Here is a 25,297-nt window from a genome sequence, read left to right as displayed (position 1 = left end):
TGTGAGTGGGTGGCGTGGGAACTGGGGACAACTGAGGATTCGTACAGGGATGCAGAGCTGCTCCTTGGGGCAGAACAAGAAATGTATGATTCTTGGCCCTAGAACGAAGAAAGCAAGACACTGTGGACTTGTTGCAACCTGTGCAGTCTGTGAATGTTTTCTTCTTGTCAGATGCTGCTGTCACATAAGTTATTTTCTTGCCAAAGGGCAGGGAATGAAATAGGGAAGTGGGAGAGAGGGCTGCGTGTTATAGAAATCAGTGCATCAAATGTGCAATTCTTTACTTTCTGCTTTTGCAGTGTTTATTTACCTATAGGATTTAGGGGGGCAGAAGGGATGGTGGTGTAGGATGTTCATCTGTCTCATCCAGGAGAAGGCGTGTGTTCAGATGACAAAGCATTATGCATACAATGCCTGAAATCAGCCCTTAAAATAGCACACTCCACATCTTAGTAATGTATTGAATATATCTGGATAAGAAACAGTCTGATTGAAGTATTGAGCTTATTGTAGTGTGTCTGCTGTGACTCATCAGGAAATTGAAAGTCTTGGGACAAAACTCACCCCCCTTTTTGGGAGAGACGGGAATTAGTCTTAGATGGGAGGTAATTAATTGTTCTGTGATTGCTGTAAATAGGTACTGAACAACAAGCTTGTACTGAAATATTTATATCCTAAGCCCTGTCTTGTGAGCCCAGCTATCCAGAGTCTCCATCAGACAGAGACAGTGAAAAAAGAAAGTTCTTTGGAATGAGCAGCACTTCCACCTACATGCGTTTAAGCGAGACTGGTTGGAGGTGAGCTGGTAGGCTGCATGCTGTAATAAGCCATTTACTAGGATAATGGCTGTAGGCTACGAATGCTGTTTCTACTTAGTCTGTCTATTCAATGCAAACATTAAAAAAGAAAAAGCTCTCTCCCTCAGTAAAGTCTATAATACTCTTAATCCCCAGTGCACTCCGTGAATATTAACCCAGCCAATGTTGTAACACCCCATGGAGGTAGATGATGCATGTGCGGCCTTTTTCATCCACTGGAGAAACTGAGGCAGTGGGAAGGACTTGAGGCTTCTGGTTTTGGACTGGGGCAAAATCCTGGGCAACAGCCTGGCTTGATGGTGAGTAGGCACCTGCTGGCTGGCCCTGGGTGGGAGCATGGGAATTACGATTTTCAGGGTCTAATCCCATAAATTTAGGGTTTCATTTGGAGAGATTTGCTGCCTGCTGCTGCAGGCAGTGCTGCACTGCTTGTGGAGTCACAGAAGGTGCATTGGCACAGCTGGCATAAGTGGATTGTGAGGGTGAGGGTATGTGCAGGAATATCTCTGCAATTTACTGAGTAGCTATAGCCATTATGTATCTGTCTGACTGCAGGATATTGCTGGGAATCCAGATGTTGAGAATAGAAGCAAGAGAATCAAGATGATCAAATACCTGTTTAAAAAAAACAGTGCCCAAGGAAAAGGAGCTTGATGGCTTTGTGTTTGTCTGCAGTGAAGTCATGGCAACAGAGAACTCATTTAGCAAAATTAACTGTTTCTCTATGTTACCAAAAAAAAAAAAAAATCAAATTAAAATGATGCAAAGGAGCATCGTTTTATCTAAACCAAATGAGTCCATTTGTGCCAAAGCAAAGGAGTCATCCTGGGGAGTTTGCTCCAGAGAGCACATATTTTATTGGTACAGAATGTAACAGTTGTCCCAAAGCCATAACTGTAAAAGCATGGTGCCTTAGGCGAGCACTTTCAGTAACAGGAAAACCAAACTTAGGTTCCTGCACCTGCATGGTGTTGAAATAGAAGCATAATTTTAAGCTTTTGGTTGTTTGGGATTTCAGCTCAGCTAAGATCTGGATGCAGCTTTCAGGACTATAATCTCTTTAAAACTCTTATGGGTAATGCTTAGTTTTGAAATTATCTGGGGACAAAATGCTGATGCTGCATTGGCTTGTGTGCACCCAAATATGTGTGAAAAACCAGTTGCCTCTAGGTCCCTTTGACTTATGTTAGACCGTAGGCTTCTTTGTGCCCAAGACTTGTTTTAATCTCCTTATTTAAGTACTGTTTGAAATAATTCTCACACAAGCCCCAGAGATGACTCTTCTGTGCTACTTCTGTTTTGACATTACCTGCCCATCTCCAGGCACAGACCACTCTGTGAAGCAGCACGAGAGGTGAACCACACAGTGACTGTATTGGTAGGCACGAAAGTTCATTTTACATTACTGAAAATCTCATATTTGGAATTCAAAAATTGTTCATCTTGGTAATGAGCAGGGGCAAGCTCCAGGGAAAATATCACGAACTCAGATGTGTTGCTTGAGGCGCCTGGAAAGTGGCGTTTCTCTTAAGCAGTGTTTTCCTACCAGATTTTACTTTGTGGCTCTCTGGGAGATGGTTTTAGGCAACACCTTATGGTTTCCCTGAAAGTGTCTGACAGCAGAGAAGCAGAGTTTTTATCTGTATGGAGTGCAACAGTTTGGGGGAGATTTTAAGGATGATTCAACTTTGAGATGGCTTCTGTCAAAGATGTTGGGTAAGCTTCAGACTAATTGGAAACTTCCCCTTTCATTGAAATCACAGAATCACAGAATATTTTGATTTGGAAGATTTGAGTCCAAATCTTAAGTCAGTGCTCACCAGGTGAATGTAAATAGTTTTCCATTGGCTCTCATACCTGGATGATACTGATGCCTTTCTCCTGCAGCTTTAACTTTGGTTTAATGAAAGAAAAGTGAATACTGAATGTATGGAAGGAGTTCTGATCAGTGAAGGAATGCCAGTCATTGTATATCTAGGTGGAGAACTCAGATGTTATTTTGAAGAAGGTGATCCGTGTCAAAAATCAATGTTTAAGAGTTCTTTTTGGAAAGCATCCCTTTCAGGAGGGACCTCATGTGAATAGTGGAGCTCTTCACACTGCTGGATCACACTTAGCAGATGGGTTGCACTGCCTGGCTGGGGGTCACTGACGTTTCCCAACCCAGCTTCAGGGTGGTGTATTTGCAGTAATGGCCTGTTTCTTTCCTCTTGTTTTCTCATCCCCAAGCCTGAACATAGTCCTTGGTTTAGCTGTTAACAGTGTGGGAGCAGAAGATCCAGGCTGAAGCAGCCTCCTGGCACAGCCATTCCTGTGGGCTTGGGTGTTGCCATCAGGAGAGAAGAGTGCAAGGGGGTGAGGGTGGGAGTGCAAAGCCCAGGTGGTTGCACATCAGATGTTGTCAGAGGCTTTTAAGGAGTAGCAACTGACATATCAGGCTTTCTTTGGTGAGGGATGAAATTCCCCAAACCAGAATGTTCACAAGTGAGGCAGTCCCAGCCCTATGGGTTGTCCCAACACGCCTGGGGAGGATAAGCACAGCGGAAAAGCCCGAGGAACTGCTGCCAAACGCCTGGGAAGATGCAGCCCACGGTGTCTGTTGTGTCTGAGATCTCTGTAAAGTCTCTCGCATCTTTCCTCAAGTTTAGTTTTCCAGTGGAGGCTGTTGCAGTAATGAGAATGTCTCCCATCTGCTCCTCACATGGCTTGGCACATTTAGCCAGAATATATATATATTTATTATGGGGTTAGCCAGTGGTAACCATGACAATTAGACTTATCACGCAGCAGTTTTTTTTCCCTCCTTGAGTCAGTTTGAAATGCTGACAATTAAATGGATACAGTACACTTGAGAGATCCATCAGTCTCTTTGTTGTCTTGACAACCAGAGTATATTTAGAAATGTAACAAGTACATGGAGTTCAATTGCACTTTTGCTAAAACATAGTTTTGTAGCTTGAGAATTTTATCTGTTGTTTGTAGATCCAGGTGCTTATTTGAGCTATGCCTGACTTTCTCTTTGGTGTCTCTGAGAAGCTCCAACATTGGCTGGTGGAAAGAAGGTCCTTGTCAAGCAGGAAGCAAACCTGCCCACTGTGCGTGGCAGGGGCTTGGGTGAGGGGCGGGCAGCCACTCCCTGCTTGGGTACTGGATGTGCTGGGTGTTCCTGTGTGCTTGTAGCTGTTGATTTGTAGTGCAAGAGGAACATGTGTGGTTGTTGTCCCAGATGTTTGTCTCTGCAGATCCAGCTCAGTAAACAGGGCTGGGGAGCCATGAGCATCATGACCAAACACCTTCTCCAAGATGAGCTGCTGTCAGGGTTCAGTGGCACTTTGGGACAGGAGGACAGTGCCATGCTGCATGACACTGGCAGACTGTGATGGCTCTCCTCCTGCCCCTGAGCTACCCAAGCTTTGTTTGCAACTCTTGGCCATGGAAGCAATAGCAAGGACTGTTCCTCCACATAATTTCTTCTGTTTTGTCTTTGATTTGATGGGGGCGTGTTTCTTTGATTTTAAGAAAATACTACTACTAATTTTTTTTTTGATTGCTTCCAGTTTGACTGGCAAAATTGAGTTCATCTTCTCCCCGCTGAGCTGGAATAGCAGTGTGTGGGCTAGCTGTCTGGAGCTATGGATTTTTAAGGCTGCATCCAGGACTGGAAGAGAAGGAGGGAATTATGATGGAGTGCACTTTGTGGAGTTCTAAAGCCTGTCTCCCAGCACCCCTGTGTACACACTGATGGTGGGTGTTTGTGGAGTGTCTGTGTTACTCCTTTCCCTTTCCCTTTTGAGCCAGGAGAGAGCTGTGGTGGCTGCAGGCACCTGTGTGGGTGTGACAGCCATACCTGCAGGTGTGGTGGCGTGCCAGCCCAGAAGAGCAGCTGGGGTGTGTGACCCCCATCTGCTGGCACCCTACAGCCCAAAGGCTGTGAGATAGGGGCTAGCACTACAATGCCCTTGTTACACTCTTAGCACATCTTCAGATCCCAGTCTGGACATGTGTGGATCAGAGTACTTCCCTGGCTTGAGTGATAAATGAATAAAATGAAAGTCAGATTAGGAAATAGCTCAAGTGTTCCCCGCTGCCCCTCCACCTGGCTGACCCAGAGTTGTCCTGGTCAGGGCTGTCCCTTCAGAAGGCTCACAGGCTGAGGAGCTGCTAAATGGACTTCTTTGTGGTGAGGTGTTGATGGCCTTTTGTAATTGGCACCTAAATCCCATGGCAGGGCCTGGAATGCTTGTGTATTTTCTGTAGAACGTGAAGCAAGACTCCTGCATTTCTCCCTGTCTTAGGCCTGGCTGCTAATTGACTCTTGGCAACTTAATTCGGTCAGGAGAAGTGAAAAAGCCCAAACAAAACAGAATTCTCCTTTAACAGCAAAGCTGTGACAAAGCAGCAATCTGAACAGGAGATTGGTTACAGCAGATGGAGTGGCCTTTTGCTGGAGGGAACCAGTTCATTTGGTGAGATGTTTTAAAGAAGACAATGGTGTGTCCATGGCATGCGTGTAGTGGTGTTCATCCCTGGGCAGAGATCTGTAGATCTGTAAAACTGGTCAGGAGTGCTGCTCTGCTCCTGGGGAGCACAGCCAGCGCAGGTTTGGTTTATTACCAGGAGGTGAGGAAGGCTCCAGGAAATGGAGTCCCCCCTGGTCAGCTATTAGGGACAGTGACAGCCAGCAAAATGTATCTGTATTTCCTTGGCCGACACCTTGTCTATGCACTATGCCCAAAATATTAATAAGGCTCAGAAGGAGGACAGAATTGCATGATGTTGCTTCCTTCTTCCCTGAGTTTCTTTTTCATTCGTTACCTGTCAAATAATGTGGTTGATTTCTCAGTGTACATGCACAGCTCAGTTTAGGTTTTGTATTTTCTTTCTTCCCTCCATTTCACTAATTTCCCAATGAAAATCCCAAACCATAGTTATATTTCCACTCCAGCTCTGTTTGTGGACGTTAACATGCTTTGTTCCAGTGTTTAATAGCTGCTGGGGTTTATTCTTAAAATATAACCACCAAAACCTAACAATCCTAATGACTATTCAAGAGTGCTTTAAACAAGTTATCCCAATCCATCTGACAAGGATAATGGTCTTCTATTAGAAGATACTTAGCTGGAGGTTGGATGAGCTGTAATGTTTATGGATCTGCAGATCTGTAACCAGACAAACTCAGAATAACTCCTTGGATTTCAGTGGAGCTGTATTTGTTTATTACAGCTGAGGCTTAGGCAGTACTTTAGATGCAAATTGCAACCTCTGTGAAGTTAAGTGGGGTTTTGATTTAATTTCTGGAAGCAGTAATGTCCACAGAGAAGCCAAGAGCTGGGACCCACACAGCCTGAAGTCTGTAACTTGGGGTTGTTGCCTTTCACTTACTGTCAAGATCAGATTCCCTTGGTTGGGGCTGCTAATTAAAATGCAGCTTCTCTTAAGCATCTCCTAAAGGCAGGCAAGAGAGAGTGGAAGTGCAGCCTGTGTAGATTATGTCTCTCTCTCCACATTTTGCAGAAAATGCCAGTGCTTGGGTGGTTCTCTCTGACTTGTGGTTGTGCTGTTGACCTGGAACTTGTGCTCTCAGCTCCAAAAATGCAAAGGCTCTATGCTGAGTTATCTGGCTCTGATGTACAGAGAGCTGGGATCTCCTTTCCTCCAACTTACCCGTGTCCATGCAGCAGTCAGGAGACATGGACCACTGCTCATCGCCCCCACTGTGTGTGGCATAAGTGATTCACCATGCATTCATTTCTGGTCACATAAGGGGCATCAGTTTAAAGCAGGCTTGAGACATAGGTTAGTGTTAGCTATTTGAAGTCTGAAGTCTGAAAGCAACATCAAACAGGGAGCAGAAAATGTATCATGCACAGAAAAATCTCTGGGATTTGCTTCTCCCTTTAAAAAATAATAGTAATAAATTCCAAACTGTTTGCATATGCTGTCTCCTCTGTGGTCAGGACACCTGTCTGCTTCTTTGCTGATACTTGATACAGGCTTACAGTGCTTGCAAAAATGTTAACGTGAATTTTTTGTCATGGCAAATATGAAAAGAATATCCAGTGTCTGTGTGGGCAGGTTCTCAGCAAATTTTTTCTCTGCTTTTTGCACTTCGGTGTGGATCTGGAGCAACTGCTGAAATTCTGCTGCCCTTCCTTCACCACAGACCAGGAGGGCAAAGCTGCTGCCCTGCCAGTCCTGGTTCTCCTTAGCAATTACAGCTGATGGTGGGGCTAATGAGTTTTAGCCTGGCTTCATTAAAAAAATATGTGCAACTGGCTAGAAGTCTGTCCTTCTCTCTAATGACTTTTGGTACTTGGCTGATCTCAGGAAAATAGGGGTGAGGATACAGTTAGGAGGAGCTGGGGGTCACCTGGTGATGCCAGGAGCATGGTGAGCTGGGAGACCAGGGGTATGTCGAGGTGGGCCTTTTGCTAGTCATCACTAGTGCTTTTTAAACTTGCTCATTTCTTCTCCAGGGCTGAGATTAAAGGAAATAAAAAACATCAGAGTAAGCTCAGATATCAATAAGCTGGAAGTATTAAAGACTGCTGGTTGAAAAAAGCTTGTGGTAACTTGAAAAAACTGTGTTTTCTCTTTAATTGGGTGTCTTTGGAGGCACCCAGAAAGGAAACCAGGGCTGAAGGTGGAGGTAGGGTTTGGGCTGTCCCACCCTGACTCTTTTTTCACAATGTCTGTGTATTTAATGCATCCCATCTCTGCTTTGGTGCTCCTTGATGCTCGCATGGCAAAGCCAGTGCTGTGGCAGTGACTCATGCTTGGCCTTGAGCAGTGGCTGAGGCTTGGGAAGAAGAGGTCCTTTAAGCATGAGAGGCAGAAGGGCGTCTGGTCAGGCTTTGAAAGAGACTTTGTTACCTGCAGCCCTTACGTCAGTGCCTTTCACCAGCTCTGCAGTGATTTAAAACCAGTAGCTTCTCTTCCAAATAAACCTCAGCTACCCCAACACTTGCTCAGATGTAATCTGTGCTGCCAACGAGTGAAAAACCCCTGTATGGGTCAAAACAGGGACAGACTGACACATGACTTGTGTCAGGGGGGAGGAAAAGAGGCTGTGGTCTGCTCTGTACAGGAGGGCAGCTGGCCTTACATGCCCTTTTGGGGCTGTTTTCTTGGCGAGGCATTACAGCCAGCTTGATTTACTTTCTGCTTTTACGGTGAGCAAAACATTGATTCTGACCTTTCTGTTTGCACCCACAGAGGTCCCTTGGAAGAGCCTGTCTGTACGTCTGACTGGGTGCCTGACAGGGCTGCCTTGCTTCCAGGTGAGGAATGAATCAGCTCCCAGGGCTTTTGCCAGCTGCTGAGTTTAGGGACAGTGGGAAGACCTCAGGACTATGTTCAGTCCTTCAACAGCTGATGGGGCATTTCTCCAAAGCCTGGGGTGGTGGGATGCCAGTCTACCCAGGAGGCTTGATGTGGTTTAACTGTTTCTGGGTCCAAGTTTGGAATTAGCAAACATGCAGGCCCTCCTGCAGATTGGGAGTGTTGCCTGGGAGCAATTGCTTGGTCCTGTGGATTGTGTTGCTTTGACTTCTTTTTTAAACAGAGCTTTCCTGCTTGTGGGCCTGAGCTCACTCCCCATCCATGACATGGCTCTCTGCAGACTGTGGATGTTCCCAGCTGGTGATGGAGGGCTGGCTGTATTGTTACCTGAATCTAACTGTGTTTCAGTGGACAGACAGAAATTAATGTGAGGAGCAAATTAATTCATTCTTCAGAATTGCCAATTCTGTCAAATTCACTGGAGATCTTTAGCTGTGACTTAAGGATGACCGTGATGAACCACGCCAAAGTATTGTAGGAGTCCCTTGCTGGATTACGTGTAGGACACAAACTGTCCTTTGTGCCCATCCCTTGATAGAATGGTTTGATTTCAGGAAGGGTTAGATTGCAGAGCAGGACCAGTGTCAGGGCAGTGGGTCTGTCCTCAAGCCTCTCTCAGTTGTGCCACCCCAGCAGACAGAAAGGTGCTGGAGGTGCTGCAAAGTCATGGCAGTGCGAGGGACAAAGCAGCTTGTGCAGCCCTGTTGAGAAGCAGAAAATGAGTGACCAGCTACCCTGGTGGTTGTGACCAGTGGAGCTTCTTTGTTTGCCGTGCTGTTATCTGACTTTAGGAGCATGAGACGGGCCAAAATCAGGAACAGTGAATCTCCACTTTTTTGTGTCACTGAATTTAATTGCGCTCTCATTCTTCTCTTTTGATACACAATGTATGTCCCTGCTTTCTGCCTTTACACTGTTCTTGAGTCTAATTTTTGTGGGTTTTTTTGGGTTTTTTTTGTGGGTAAATTATGTCTAGGTGGAGATGAGATTTCAGTATCCTGTTTACTGCAAACAGTTGGGGCCATTAATAAATGTTGACAGACAAAGACAGACCAGGAATTAATAAGTAGAGGACAGGAGATTAATAGCAAGAGCATAGAATCTGGTTCAAGGCCTGATCTTCCCAGTTTCTGGGCTATGGAAGATTAATGGTAGCTCTTCTGCTAGTCTCACTCTTTCTGTGGTAGCTGTCCTGGCTAGGTTTAATAAACCATCCCAGTGGGTTGCTGTAAATAGGAAATCTAGGAAGAAGCCCATTGTTAAATTAACTTAAGACGTCCTTATGTTAACTAAATGAGACAGTATTAGTTTTGCTTTCTAGTCAGCACTTGAGCAACAACATCAATGCATTTGTGAGTGGTGAAGTCAGATTTTCAAGTGTTTACAACTCTTCTCAAGACAAAAATATATCATAAAATGTATTTTGTGAAGCAAGCTGTGTCTGACAAATTGGGTTTTTACTCTGTGTCCTGTGAAAGAGATTGATTTCTCTTCTCTTGACTGGGTTTTCAGCTTCATTTCTGTGAAAAATTGGGCTCTTGACCTGTTGCATCTGGTCTCTCATTAGGTTTAGTGTGAGATTAGATCATTGCAAGAAAACAGTAGCTTTGCAAAGAGCATTCCTGGTTAAATTTGTGGGAGAACTGAACATGGGACTGCATCACAAAAAGTTTTATTGTGATAGAAGGCTGTGTGCTGTTCAGGGTATCCTATATAGAAAGTCACTTTTAAACTCTTTCTTTTTAGGCTTGAGCTGTTGATTTAAGCACTCCTGTAGTCTTTTGACCTCTGCCCTCAGGTATTTCCCACAGTCTCTGCAAAGATGATCCCCAGCCCTTGGTGCATGAGGTTATAGTGACACATAGGTATGTGTATGGCCGTGTTGGGAAGGGAGCAGCTGTCCCTGTAACAACGTGCGTGATGCAGCTGGGATTAACTTCAGAACTGCATGCAGCAATTGCTGAATTTCTTTTCCAGGGAAGAAAGCCTATGCAGCGCTTTGGTGGCCCTGTAACAAAGCTTTTTCCCTCTTGTCTGCTCTTGCATGCAGTGCCCTTGGCTTTTCAGAAGTAATTGATTTGTCTATATTATGAGTCTCTCTTTAATTTTATTTGTGTAAAGAAGAACACACGCTAATCTTTCTACAGAGAAATGTTTTGCGTTGCTCCTCTTTGAACGTTGGCCCTGGGTCTGCTGTTTCTTAATGAGGCTTTAACTACACAGCTATGGTTCCCACATGCTCCAGCCTTGACACACACATACTTGTACACCCACGTGCCTGCTCCCAGCTGAACCGAGCCTGCCCGCTCCCCTCGCCCGCTTTGGGATTTGTGTGCAAGGCAGCACCTCCCTGGGAAGCCCTGCATGTGAGAGGGGGCTTTATACCTGCACAGAGAGATAGACTAAGCCTCACATGAGCTGTCCTGTGAGTTGGAAGGGCTGTAACCTCTTTACCACCCTGTCCTCCCACCCTCTGGCTTGTTTAAAGTGCATCTCCAGGAGCGTGGATTCCTGTGGGCTGCGCTGCCTGCGGCGAGGACCCGAGCGAGCGCCGAGCACCCGATGCTGAATTACTGTCTGGAATGCCACTGGCTGCCAGATCCTTGATAGCTTGTTTTTAATGAAGATTCCTCCTGTAATTCCTAGAATATCTTGCAGTGTGAAAAAAATGAGCGGTGTGTGTATTTTGCTGTGGGCTGAATTTTTTCCTGCTCTTCACAGTTCCCTCCATGAACAGAGAGGAGGAGGGGGAAGCAGCTGACTGCTTTTTTTTTTGTTGTTGTTTTTGTTTTTCTACTTGACTTCTGTGAAATATGTGGCGATCAATCGCTCTCGAGTAACAAAATGTTTTTGTTTCTCTTTGCAAAAGCATATGGGAACTGCAGGAAAAGCATATGGGCGTTTTTAGGAAAACATATTGGTGAATGGACAAATTATAGCGGTGCAAATATGTTTTGGATGTCTGGCTAGACCACTACTACTGCCACACTTGCTGGCATGCAGACACATCCACAAGCTCTCCAGCATGTCAGGGGTGTGAGGCTGCTCCTGGGGAAAGGCAGGCTGGGCTGAAACAGTGCTGTGATCCATCTTCAGGGTGCGTGACAGCCTCATCATGTCCAGGGGTAGGCTCTGGGCTCATGTTTATGGCACTGTATCCATTCTGTCAGGAGACGGAGCCCAGAGATCCACTTGCAGCTGCCTGCAAGCAATGATAATGGTAACCATTTTTCTTTCCAAAGCATTGGACTGCAGTCCTCATAACACCTGAGCTTCTTGCAAACAGCTAGGCAGCCTCTGGTTTTCCTCTGCTGCAGTAGCAAGATCTTTGTGGTAGCTTGGGCCATTATTTTTGATTTCTTCATCGAGAGGTTTGCTTTTCAGGAAATGCAGAACCTTGACAGTATTGTTTCTGGTCCCAGTCCTGTTTGCCCTGATGCTGGTGATTGAGAGAAAGGGATCCATAAGCAGGGAGCTGTAAGGGGATTAAGTTGTCTAGGCTCGTGGGCTCTGGTGGCTCATAGCATCCCTGCAGTGGGAGCTGTCCTGATGTGGACTTCTGTCCCTGATGTCCTTGGTAGCTCTGATGGGGCAGCCCTTCCTGCCCACCCCAGCAGTGAGGGAGTGCTGCCTCTTTCTGGGATGGGCATGGCTGGGCTGCAGAAGGGGGCCAAACACATGGCTGAAGACTGGGGGGATAAGCAAGATGCACATCTGGGCAGTCATTTGGACGTTGTGTGGTTCATCTCGGTTATGAACTGGCACTCAGACATTCTGAGTGGTAATTCAGCACCTTTTAGTGCTCTCCCTCTTTGCTAGCTTCAGGATGATTTGCTAGTGAGTAATTTTACATTATTTAATGTAGCCACTTTCCTTATAGCTCTTTTGTTCTGTGAAACAATTCCTTATTTTATTATGCAAACAGTACATTAAGATCCTTGTGGGCCTAAGTTCCCAACAGTGCTTGAGATGATGGCAGAGAAGTAGGTTATTTCAGAAATCATGATTCTCTCCTCTAGAAGCTTTCTTGGAGTTCTGCTTTAACTGCTTTTGATATTATATGTGCTTTAAAAAAAAAGGCTAAAAAAAATTCTGTACTTCCTAAATGTTACAGAGCTCAAAAAATACACTGTATGCCTTGTCACAATATTTAATACAGGGTGCTATTTACGGTAATGAATCAAAATGTCAGTTTTTAAAATATGAACTGTCAGAGTGTTCCTACTTCGCAGAAAACTTTGATATGACAGTTTGTTAATCATATGACTATTACATCAAATGTGTCTAAGAGTACTTTTGCTCGACAAAGTCTTTTTTTATTCTTTTCCCCTCCCTTTCCCCTGTTAATTCTGGCAGGGTTGTTTGACTGAATGCACTCTAATTAGAGGTCAGAAGAATCCAGAGCTGAATGCTTTTGTTTATGGACAGCAGGGATGTGTCAGTGCCTGTGTTCTTGCTGGTCATGGTCACCTAATCTTAGGTACAGCCTGGTTTGGATCACGTCTCCCTTGTGAGCGTGGTGGAGTGGTGCTGATGCCTCTGGGGTAACTGCATTTGGGCAGCTGGGCTAAAACTGTCCCTTGAGTAATAAAAAGCTGGCTTGTACTGTAGCATTTCAAATCCCTGCAGCTTTAGCATGAGAGCACAAGTGAAATAAAGATCTCAAGGCTGCCTGTGCATCCTCAATGAGCTGAAGGGCTGGAGGTGCACAGTGGGGCTGGTGCTGCTTCTTGAGCACGAGGCAGGGGCCTGGGGGTGCCAAGGTCCTCTCCCCAGTGCCTTTGATTATTCTGGACCCAAGTCAAGGAGTGGGTTGGGGTTCTGATTTCCCTTCCATTAATTTAGACCAGAACGCTTCACTTTTTTTTAAATTCTTTTGTTTCCTTATCTGCGAAATGGGAGTAATTAATTGATATTAGTTAACTCACAAGTCTCCTTAAAGCCGATTAGCCAAACAACTGCACTTCTGGTGAAGACAAGGGAGAGCTTATGTAGATAATCGTGCTTTAGAAAACAGCCTCTGTAAGGAGCAGAGGGCTCAACATGCTAATGTGAGGACTGGAGGCCAGAGAGGAGTCCCAGGTGTAGCAGAGTCACGTACCTCTGCCCAGAATGTCTTTGTGCCACATTGCCTAAGGCTTCAGATGGATTCTTACTGCTTGTTAAAACTCTCAGCTACCATTGCGTAGGTCTCACAAGTGCAGTATTTCTGAGTTGGAGTTGGCCCAGCGCAGCTATGGGAATAGGAGGAGTCTAAAAAGGCAAAAGCTGTGTGTCAGCAGTCCAGAAAAGAGGAGTGTGGGCAGTGCAAGACAGTAAATCTTAGAATCAAAAAAATCATGGAAAGGTTTGGGTTGGAAGGGAACTTTGAGGAAGACCCTTTAGTTTGAATTCCCCTGTGATGGGCAGGGACACCTTCCACTAGATCAGGTCGTTCCAAGCCCTGTCCAACCTGGTTTTGAACATCTCCAGGAATGGTGTATCCATAGTTTCTCTGGGCAATTCATTCTAGTGTCTTACTGTAAAAAAAGTTATTTCTCAGGCCAAATCACATGGTCTTCATTGTGGGTGTTTCTGGAGGCCTGATTAACTTGGAATTTCAGCTGGGCATGTCTGTTAAATAACCCCAACACTTGCACTAATGTTACTGAAGAGATGATAAGGAGTTGTTTTCAGGGGTGTGGTCACATATTTAAGTGCACTTTTGAGCAGCACGTCAGTGAGCGCTGGTGTGTGGAAGGCTCAGGTAAAGGTATTGCACACATCTGAAGTCTCACCACTGGAAGGAGATTGGGAAGGCGAGGGCAGTGCTGTAGCATTTGTCACATTCATATCCTGCCGATAGAGGAGGTGAGGAAAAAACAGAGGGGAAGAAAGCAGGGGAAGGAGGTGCTGGTGAGTGAGGTGATGACAGCAGGAGAGGCTTTGCTGGTGGTGGTGCCTGGTGTGGACCACCAGGAAGCCTGAGAGAAGCTGTTGGGTGAACCAGTCCCAAAAGGGCTCTTACACAAACACAGGGGCACAGAGGGGCTGCCAGCAGCAAGGGCCACTGGCAAGGCGTGTGTGAAGGCATCCCTTTTCAAACCATGTCTTTGTCACCTCCATCGGGCCACTGCTGCTGCGTTTCCTCATCCCACAGAGGAACGTTGATTATTACTCAATTTTCATTTCAGACAAACCACATTTTTAGTGCGACAATTTTTCTTTTATTATCGTTAGCAGAATGGGTGGAAAAGGAGCTCTAACAGATGTATGATTAGCAGGGCATGAAATTAAAAATGTTTGTGTACAAGGAAAAGGTTGTTTACTACCAAATTCCTCATTTGAAAATGAAGTGATACTAAGACTGACAGTGTGATTCTGCAGCAGCCCCCCAGTCCTTTTCTGCCTCTCCCTCAGCAGCTGAAAAGTAACAATATTTTTAATGTTACTTTTATTAAAAAAATAATAACACATTTGAAAAGTCAGTATCTGCCTTTGGAGGCAGATTATTTAAAGAGATTTTTCTCGTGCTCTGGCACTGATGGAGTCAATTCAAGAAAATATTTTGACTGATGTTTAAGCCCCACTGATTAGGCCAAATTGAATATTTTATATCAAAATTCATTTGGGTGGAAAATAAGGTTCTGATTGAATAATTCTGAGTGTGGGCATGTACCTGGGTGAATAGTACATATTGCCAAAATGTTGAAAAATTCATATTTCGAGTTGCTGCTGCTGCAGCATATGCAGAGGGGTGCAGATTAGTATGTAGTACTCAGTTCATCCCCTGTTTTGTGGGTCAGACTTGGCTCTGGTAGAAAGTCATCAGCTCTTAGATTTTTGTCTTAGAAAATATCTGTCCTTTCTTCCCCCCCTTCCCACCATGATAATGAAATTTTTAGTTTGAGAAAATGATCTTTCTTCTTAGGAGCTTTGCCTGTGATGCACAGTTCTCAAGCACAGCTGATCTTCCTTGATTTTTTAAAATTATCGTAGAATATGCTGAGTTGGAAAGGTGGATCAGGATCATCAGGTCCAAGTCCTGGCCTTGCACAGGACACCGCAAGAATCACACCATGTGCCTGAGAGTGAATTTTAAAAGAACAAGGTTAAGAAGTGTGCATCACAAACATTTTGTTTGTGTTACTCTGCTGAGATAAGCCCGGTCCTACCTAGGACTGAACATTTCCCAGGTGCTTTGAATTCTCATCTGTCTCATTCTTTGTGCCCTAAAACCTTTGTGGCCAAGGTCAAGGCCGACGCTGGTTGAAGCCTGTTGGGCTGCTCATGTGTAAAGTTTCACCTGGGTGAGTGTTTGCAGGACCCAGACCTGCAGCATCACCGTGATGGATTCTGCCCGCTGAGCCTGGATGGCATTGAGCAGAAAATAGGAAGAGGGCTAAGAGATTGTTCCTGCACTCTGGGAACAATTGAGACAGAAAATTGCTTCCAGGATTTCTTCACTTTTCCGCAGAGAATAATCAGCCTGTGCAATTCTCTGCCACAGGAAATACTGCCTGAATCTGTTAGTTAAAGACAGCAAGCAAAGTTCAGATAGCAGCCTGAATACCAAAGGTGCTGCAGAGCAGGGACTGTCCCTTACTCTGGGTTTTTTTGGTGTAGTGTCATTTTCTTGCTGTTTATGTCATGGGATATCACAATGGTGCAACCAGTAGGATTGATAATTGAATAATGGCTTAGATACCCAGCATGTTCTGGGTGCACATGTAGACTTTGGTGCCTTAAACAAGAGGACAAATTTTTATGCTAAGCTTGTAAATGGAGTTTTGCTTAGCCTGGCGCTTGGATTCTACACCTGAGATTGTGGGGGAGCTTAGAGCAATTCCAGTGAGGTGGTGGGTGTCTGGAAATTTCAGTCCTTCTCTTGGCCCGTTTTAATCTTTGCTTCATAGATGTCAGCAAATCACTACTTCTGCACCTTTATTTGTTAATCTGGCAAATGGGGCAGCTCTTGGGCTACTTGCTGGGGTTTGTTTCTAATAAGGCCTTTCAACCATGTGTTTTAGTCCAACTTTTAGGGGAAATTATTTGCATTTTTTGAGTGAGAGTAGTTGTGGCCAAATCACTGCATGAGCATTATACCTGCTGGGCTCCAAGATTTGAAATTTGATTTCCTAAATTTCGATTAGTGGGTCATACTGGGCTAAAGGATATTGAACTGCTAGAATAGAAAGGAATAAAACAGAATGGAGTTGGTGTTTGGTTATGGGCTCTGGATGTCATTGTTCCTGACTGTTCATCTGGCTAATGTTTGCTTTTGTGTAGTATTTGTCTGTGTCTGTGCTTCTGTGCACATGGGGAAAAGGAGGACAAATATCACTGGGGTGGATTAGCATTAAAAAATAGTTAACTGATCAAAGCCATAAAGCTTGTCCAAGTGAATTCTTCAGAGAAATAGTTTTGAATTTCCCAAGCAGCCCGCAGGCCATAAAAGCGAAGCACTATCATTCAGAGATGCAAAAAATCCCCTTCTGTTGGAGTGTTGGACCTATTTGTTCCATTTTAGGAGGGAATTCAAAATGTTTCCTTAATTTTCTTCTGAACAGTTCTCTGCTATCCATCATGAGCCTTTGCTAGCTCCGCTCCCCCTCAGTTTTAACCCTCCACTGAGATCTCTATATCCATACTTAAAATTTTGGATGCCTTTTGGCTCTGTGCAATTTGCTCTTACAGACCACACCTTGTCTCTGAGCTCAAAATGTTGTAAAGCAGGGGCTAAATGTCCTCAGTGCCTTGGTGGAGGTGACAGGGAAGGTGGGATGCAGATGGAGAGTGATGCCTGGAAAGGTTTTCCACACTTCCTGAAGGGATGGCCTGGGAGCCCTGTTCCTGGTGCCATGTTCTGTCTTGTTACTGGTGCTGCCCCAGCAGGAGCACCAGCCCCACCAGGTCTGCAGAGCAGGTGGGGCAAAGCCAGAGGGAATTTCCTTTGTCTCACATGGAGGAAAGTTGTTTGACTGCTCAAAGTTATTGAAGTCTCATATTGAAGGTTAAGCAACCAGCCTCTGGGAATTGGGGATATAAATTTGCTTTATGCTTATGAAAGTCTCTTTCACAGTGTTTTGCTTTTTTGTTTCTGCTTAAGATGTAGAAAAGAATGAAGTGCTGGTGTATGGTCCATACTCAGGGTATTTGGATGGCACGGTCATTAACAGGAATGAAAATTATACTGTGGTGTTTCAGAGCTTGCCAAGAAAAAAAGAAAGGAAAAACTCTCAGAAGACACAAAATGCTTTGTAGCTGGAAGTGCCTGTTGCCCTGCAAGGTCTCAGCTGTCCTTTTCAGTCCCAGTCTTCTATTATTGAAAATATTTTTCTGCCTAATACCTACTAGCTTTTTAATACTGTTTAATTGTATGCATGCCCCCCCAAAAGAAAGCCACACATTTTTCTGCTTTTGGAAATGTTCAGCTTCAGGGCCCCCAGGGAAGGTGCTAATGATTGTGTCCCGGCTGCCTTTCAGGCAGAGAATTCCACTTTTACTTTCCTTCTGAAATTTGGAGTCTCATTCTCCAGAAAACCAAATTTTGATATAACCACATAACCACATTTAAAGTGTGTGTGTGTATATATATAGATATATATATAATATATATAAAATATTCTGCTAGGAACTGAGGTCATCTTTGTAACAGGTGGGCAGTGCATGTAGCACAGAGCTGTGTCTGAGGGACAGGACTGCAGCTTTGGAGTGGGATTAGATGTTTGCTCAAGTGTGGGCATGGCATTCATGTGTGCCATGTACACACATCCTTGGTTTCTGTGGTAGAGCAGAGATGATTTACCCACATAGCAGGGCCATTTGCTAGGGTGGAGTCATCAGTGTTGTGTTCCTGAAGCAATAGGGAGGTGCATCCATATACAGGATAGTGCAAAGTAAAAGGAAAGCTCATCCTTCTCCTCCAAGATTGTGATTTGGCCTCTGATACAGACCACATCCTACCCTCAGATGGGAGCAGTGCTCAGCTATTGATAACATGGGGAGGAATTGAATCTGAAGCCCAGGCCCTTCTGCACGGGGAAACCATTGCAAAACAAAGCCAGGGTGTGAATTTAAAGTGCAATAGCTGTTCCAAGCGTGCTTCTCATGTGGGCAGTCTTATTCTGCTCTGAGAGGGCCTTTGTGCAGTTCTGCTTCATCCAGTGCCAAAGGCTCTCTGAGTGCAGAAAGAAGAATGCCCACACAGGGAGCGCATAGCTTTTCCAGGCTATTTCACCAAGCTGAAGAGTCCCAGGAGATGCCATGTTTTCATGTCCCCATGAGTGTTGCAGAAACCTACCCTTTATTCAACTCCCTCTCCACTCAAGCTTTCACAGGAGAGCTTTGTGGTGGGTGTCTTCTGGACCCTGCCAGGTGCAGCGTGCATCTCTCATTTGCTTGAATTTTTGGGGCTGATCCCTGAGGATCTTGGTCTTGTCTGGGCGTTCCTGGTGTTGCAGTTTGGCATTCTCCATCAGGGCCATCACCTCTTGTGGTGTGTCCAGGCTGCAGAAAAGAGCTCCTGTGAGAACGTGCCTATGTTCATGTGTTGTTCCTTTTCCTGTGAAATTGCCAAGCAAACCTGTGCACTGGGTATGATCGTTGTCTGAACACTGTTGAACAGGGGAAAAAAAAGCCCATCTGTTCTACAAAGAGGCAGTGTAAAGAGCAGGCTCTGTGACTAAATAAATTCACATCTGTTCAGCAGAACCATCAAATGGCGAGCAGAGGGGGCCTAATGTGAATCACATGTTGAAACCACAAGTATGAGTGAGATGAGCTGCAAAAGAGAGAGCCTGGAAGTGTTGATCCATGTGAGCAACTGTTGGTTTCTCTCCTTATTCTTTGCCTCTACCAGTTTCCTGAGCTAATGATGCAGAATAAAAAAAATCAGGGATGTGCACATGTCTGTGCATACTTATGTGTATAAGTTTGTATTCATTGCATGATTAATTAACCTTCCTACATTATTTTGAGCCTTTCAATCATAACTTCAATTGGAAGGGCTCTGGGTGATGGGGGAGCTGCAGAGGAGGGACAGTGGGGCTGACATGAAGAGAGCAGATGAAGCTGTTCCCTAGTGGAGGTGCTCCACAAAAAAAAATTGCCCTGGGGTATCTTGTTTTAAAAAGGAGATTGACTTGGAAGTGATTCCTTATGATGATGTCTCCATCAGTGTCATCTCAAGGAACCTGATGGAGCAATCTAGAAGCTTCAAAGGGTAGGTTATGCCTTCACATGCTCAAGCTACTTTCAAAATAGGTATTTGTGTACCAGTTCCTAACAGACTGCATCTTTCCATGGATCAATGAACTTTGTTGCTTAGATTTTCCCTTTAGTGTTTTAAGCCCTGCAGAAACAAAGGGCAGCTCAAGTTTCTGTATTGGTTGCATTTGCAGTTTATTTTTCTTTTGTGCCAAGAACATATCAATACAATTTCAAACTGCTATATTTTGTGACTTGAGGCAGCAGTTTCTAACTTAAAAACAAGTAGGCTTTGGCGAGGTACACACAGCTCAGGTGCTTTAGTGAAGGTTCTTTGACTGGTCTCCATGGCCCCTTAGTGTCCATGCAGAGGAGCAAGCATCTTCTTTCCCACAGCATCTCATGAAAAGAATCACACAGTGATTTTAGTCTCAAATGTGGTTTCTTGATGCTGCCTTGCCTTTTGTCCTAGATATTTTGCAGCAAACAAGGCCAAACTTCCAGAAACAAGAGTAGTGGAAGATAGGCGGTTAGACCTGATTTGCACAGATCCTGCTCTCCTGCAGCTCAGGCTGCTCTCTGTAGCTGACAGGGAGCTGTGTACTGCTCACCTGGGATGTGAGCTCTGCAGGAGCTGCTGGAGGTAATGAAGCACTTAAGGGCTGATGTGTTGAAGGTCCCCGAGGAATGATTAAGGTGTTGGCAGCTGTGTTACTTGGAAAGAGAAATACGTGCATTACACAGCAGAGGCATGCTGAAATGCCTTTCAGATGCTTGGTTGTGTGTGGGAACATGCTTTGCCTCAGACCTGAGAGATAGTGGTAGCAACTATTGAAGGGCATTTGATAAATGGAGCTGTGTGTGCACTTACCAGCTGCAGGACCCAGCTGCCTGCCCTAGCACAGCTCAAAAACGAGTGGTTGCCAGCAGTGGCTAAAATGCAACAGCATATGAAAATCTTTGGATATATTGAAAGTTTTGTTCTTCCCTCTAAAAGTACCCTCTGCTCATGATTCATATCTTCTCTTCCATCACCCCCTGCCAGTCTTTTGGGAGAAAGTGCAGTGAAGGTAAAAGAGAATCAGAATATTTTCCTGGAGACTGTCAGTTTTGAGCTGTTCCACATCTAGGGAACTGATGTGGCCAGTCTAGTATGAAAACTCTTTAGTCACAACAGAACTTCCTACTGATTTTTGGAAAGGGGAACAAATGATTAATTTGGATGGTCAAAAACAGAAGCCAGCAAAGTGATAGTGGTGGAGCAACTGGGGTGGGCTTTTTAGCAGAATGAGCTTGTTTAGCAAACTCACAAGGCTGGTGTGGATGCCTGGCTGGGTTGACTTTATTGCTGGTGCTGTGATTTGCACCAGCTGGGGAATTATCTCCCAGAGCTTTGCATATCACTGTTCTTGAATGAATGGACACTGAGTTAAAAGGGAAGAGCAGGAGTTTCTTGGGCTGGTGCTTGGTGCTTTTATGAGTTTCAAAGTAGAATTGAAAATCAAATTTCAAGCACTTGTCTTCTGTCATAAGTTTCTATTCAGAGCAGAACTAATGCTCTGTGGATACTAAACCAGAGTTTTATCTTCCTGCACTCCACAGTGTCACAATCAGCTTTGTCTTTGCATTTAATATTCCTCTTCATATTCCTCTTCACCAATTTTCCTGTGCTTTGCCAGCACCCTTTGCCCCCTCTTTGAACAGGTGTCTTCTTAATGAGCTGTAAGTCATTATGTTACATGTCATAGGTTTATTGCAAATAGCATAGGGGTAGCTAACACCACCTTGTGACCTACCCTTCCATCCATGTGGCCATGGCATTGTGGAGCTCCTCCAGCTTAGGCACCATCTCAAAATATGCTTTTTATTCTTCTTTATTTCTTGATGTGGAGCAGGCAGTGAACATCCAGTCAAATATGAGTCCATTGTGCGCTGTGATTTTCAGAAAAGTAAACTGCATATAGGGCTGCTTCAGGAGGAGCCTGGACTGTAGACTGAGATGAGTTACTGCTCACCTTTCCTCAGTGCTGCTGAGGCTGTTGGTCTTGAGTCCACCCGTTGAAATGGGATGGTGAAGAGATGGAGAGAGTCCAGAGGAAGGTCAGTCAGGGGCTAAGAGCACATGGCCTACAAGATTAGGCTGGGAGAGCTTTGGCTTCTATTTCTGGTGGAAAGGAGTGATCCAATGGCAGCCTGTGACTACTGCCAGGGGCCTTCTGAACATGTCAGAGCCAAATGCTTCTGTCCAGATGGCCAAATAAAGTGCTGTGAATGTGCATAATGGATTGGGAGATTCAGCTGAGAGCTGGAAAAGCATTTTCTTTGGGGAAATAGTGTAACGCTTGTACAAGTCAATAGGTAGCAAGGGATTCTTCATTTTGGAGATTTTCCAGGCAAAGCCACAGTAAGCCTTACCTAGAGTTGGTAATAATTTAGTCTCCTGCTAAAAGCAGAACTTGGTAGCCTGCAGAGATCCTCTGTCTTTCCTGACAGTACTGCAGGCTTTCAGCTTCTTTAAGGAGAAAGCAATTTAAACCTTTATTTTTGCTTTGTGTTGCAGAAGGGAGACAAGAAGACAGTGCTCGTGTGTTGATGATGTCAAGTCACCTGTTGTCATGAAACTCAAGAGAAATGTAGCCTTTTTCCTGACTGTTTATACAAAGAGTTTTGTGTACTTCCTTTCTTACAGTTTTCATACACTCAAATATCTTGCTTTCTTTAGCAATCTCTCTACAACATGAATTTCTAGTCATCTGGCAGCTATCACTCTTCTGTTTTAAGATGCAGGATTTTCCATAGGAAAAAGGCTATTTCCCCAGATTATTTGCAAAGTGCTATAACCTGAGCTACCAAAACCAAGGCACAGGTTGGTGCAAGGCTCAAGAAAAAGTCATCCAGGGATTTTGAAGCTGTGACTTCCAGGATGGGATCTGAGGGAGGAAAAGTTAAGTGGATCAGGTGGGAGGAAGAGAGTCTGGGATTAAAGATTTTGATCCTGGACACCGTTCCTGCTGATTAATTGATCTAATTGCTTGATTTTTAGGCAGTACAGTGTCAAAGTCTGGATTCTACTGCCAGCTCCATGAGCTGTCAGAATGTTATGGTGGTGAAGGATCCACACATGCTTCCTTCCTGAATGGGGCCAGTGCTGTGCCTGTGTTCTGAGCTGCAGCTCCTTTTCCATTCACAGAAATCCTCTAGATGGCTTGGGGTTCAGACTGCCAGTAGCAGATGTGTGCTCTTCCAGGTGAGGCAACATCTGACTCTTCCTGCCATCACAGCTGTTTTAGAAGAGGAGTGAAGTGCAGGGAGCCTCATGATAAACACAAAACCCACCTACACCCAGCCCTGCTGGGCAGGACCTCAAGCTCAGCACTGTTTCCTAGTTCACTCTATCAGTTTCCCACTGAGCTCAGATCCCTGCTGTTTCTCCCCAGGCTGAGCCACACACACTGCTCTGCAAAGCTAATACAATTATCTGTGTGTCAATATGCTGCCGTGGTCCCATTTGGTCCCACTGGGGTCTTGTTGATATCTCACAGCTGAGCTGCATGTTAGTTCTGCACAATTCCTCCTTGTTTACAGCCAGCATCAGCATCCAAAGTACCTGAGTTTGTTCCAGCAGCCTTAACCTTGCCAGTTCCTGTTGTCCTGTTTTCTTTTCACTTAAGTGAGACTCTTGATATGCCTGATTTCAGTACATCTCCATCAGTTGAGAAGTCCAGTCCCTTAATAATTTTATTTGATGGATAAGCTCTGTGTTGCTTGGCAGTCCCTTGCTGAAGTAGGAAGCCAAGCACTGAGCTGTGCTATAGGCAAGACATTGAATACAGGCACAGAAGGAATAAAGGCAGCTTTTTTTGGCAGAGAGGTTTTGAAAATAAATTGTATGCAGGAAAATAGTATTTGTGTAAGGGAGCTCATGATCTGAGACTCCCAGAATAACTTTTTTGCATCATTCCTGGTTTTGCTGTCTCTTTTAATATATTTCTTCTCTTATTTTATATACAAATTTCTGAAACTTCCATCTCAAACTTTTTTTTTTTTGTGGTACAGCAACATCCTCACAAACGTGTAGGTCAAGTTATCAGGGGAAGAGGCTATAACAATTGGAAGAAATCTGGCTGGCTCAGAGCTAACTCCTGGCTTAGGTTCTTACGTTCAGGAATAAAATGTATTTGAGTAAGCCAGCAGGTCTGCCTCCTCTGTTACAATTGCCTTGGGGTTTGTTGTGACCACAAGTAGCTGAGGCCTTGGATTGGTGTTTTATCCAATATGATTATGTTTGGAGTAGCTGAGGATTGTCTCATGCCACAGAAGCCAAGAATCAGCTTGCTCTCTGGTGAGATTGCAATGCAGTCATTAGAGTTGTATTAGATTAGATAGATCTATCTATCTCCAGGGAGCCAGTATGATCTCTTTGTTTCAGTTCACATGGACAAGTCAAGTTCAATTTATTGGGATTTTAGAGCCTAGTTTGTCATCTGACACCAGGATGTGACATGGCTGTAAAAGGAAGATCTCATTCATCAGCTTTTATGCATGTGTTTTGCAGCAGCAGCCAAATTCAAATAGCCAGCATCTAATCCCAAAACTCCTAATGCAATTATATTGGGAAAGAAAATAAGTTTTATGTTTAGTTTGCCCTTCTACCTTTTCCACTACTGAAGCTGATATGAGAAAAATGAACTAAGAGGGAAATCTAAGGGGGGCTTCTTGGTTGATACCATAATTGTCCCAGAAGCAGGGTTTTAAAGTAGGAATGATTGTGACATTGGGTTGATACCTGATGAACTATTTTCATGATTACATTAACTTTTGTCAAGTGTCTTTGTACCATAGAGGCTGTTTTATACCAGCACATCTTTGCAGTCTCCACTACACACTTGCTGTCTTCCTTTATGTCTCAGTAATTCTGTAGAAATTGTAGTGACTTAAGAGTGTCCAACCAAAGTCACATCTCAAACTGGCATGGATCTGATGAAAAACAGATGAGCTATGGATGGAGCTAGGGGAAAAAAGTTACTTTCCAAGTATTGGTTATTAAAAGAATGGGCACAAGCTCTGTTCATTTGCAAATTATTGCAACTAGAAAGTAAGGAATATAATGTTGTATTGCCAGTAGGTGAAATTGCTGGCAAATCTTAAGTGGAATACAATATATTGCTGCAAACTCGAAGGAGTGATGAATCCTTCGAAGGCAGGGAGGCACTGCAGAGAGACCTTGATAAATTAGAGGATAGAGCAATCACCAGCCATAAGAAGTTCAACAAGAACTGCCAGATTCTGCACCTGGAATGGGGCAACCCTGGATGGATGCATGGATAGACTGGGAATGAGAGGTTAGAGAGCAGTGCCATGGAAAGAGACCTGGGGGTCCTGGTTGGTGGCAAGTTGAACATAAGCCAGCAGTGCCCTGGCAGCCAGGAGGGTCACGCGTGTCCTGGAGGCTTTGCCAGCTGGGCAAGGAGGGGGATTGTCCTGCTCTGCGCTGGGCTGGGCTGGAATCACACTGAATATTGTGGACAGTTTTGGGCACCACAATGTAAGAAAGACATGAAACTATTAGAGAGTGTCCAAATGAGGGTAATGAAGATGGTGAAGGGCCTTGATGAGAGGCTGTATGAGGAGCAGCTGAGGGCACTTGGTCTGTTCAGCCTGGAGGAGACTGAGAGCAGATCTCACTGCAGTTACAACTTCCCTGTGAGGGGAAGAGGAGGGGCAGGCACTGATCTCTTCTCTGTGGCGACTGTGACAGGACTCAAGGGAATAGCCTGATGCTGAGTCAGGAGAGATTTAGGTTGGATATTAGGAAACGGTTCTTCCCCCAGAGGGTGTTGGGCACTGAGCAGGCTCCCCAGGGCAGTGGTTACAGCACCAAACCTGGCAGAGCTCAAGAAGAGTATGGACAACACTCTCAAGGCACTTGATGTGACTCTTGGGGATAGTGC

General features: G+C 44.7%; 1 protein-coding gene across 26 annotated transcripts in view; it reads left to right on the top strand.

The window, feature by feature from the left end:
- Positions 1-25,297, top strand: part of LOC119704331 (LIM domain containing preferred translocation partner in lipoma) — a 330,317-nt gene that overhangs the window by 86,911 nt on the left and 218,109 nt on the right. For 22 of the 26 annotated variants that reach the window (XM_038145382.1, XM_038145377.1, XM_038145361.1 and 19 more), the window contains one exon: positions 8,034-8,098. The exons of 3 other annotated variants lie outside the window; for them this stretch is intronic. The gene's annotated coding sequence lies outside the window, so the exon portion shown is untranslated. One more of the 26 variants, XM_038145387.1, reaches the window with a different exon arrangement.

The sequence above is a fragment of the Motacilla alba genome, chromosome 9 (genome assembly GCF_015832195.1).
Source record: "Motacilla alba alba isolate MOTALB_02 chromosome 9, Motacilla_alba_V1.0_pri, whole genome shotgun sequence".
NCBI lineage: Eukaryota > Metazoa > Chordata > Aves > Passeriformes > Motacillidae > Motacilla > Motacilla alba.
This window is presented reverse-complemented; position numbering and strand designations above follow the sequence as displayed.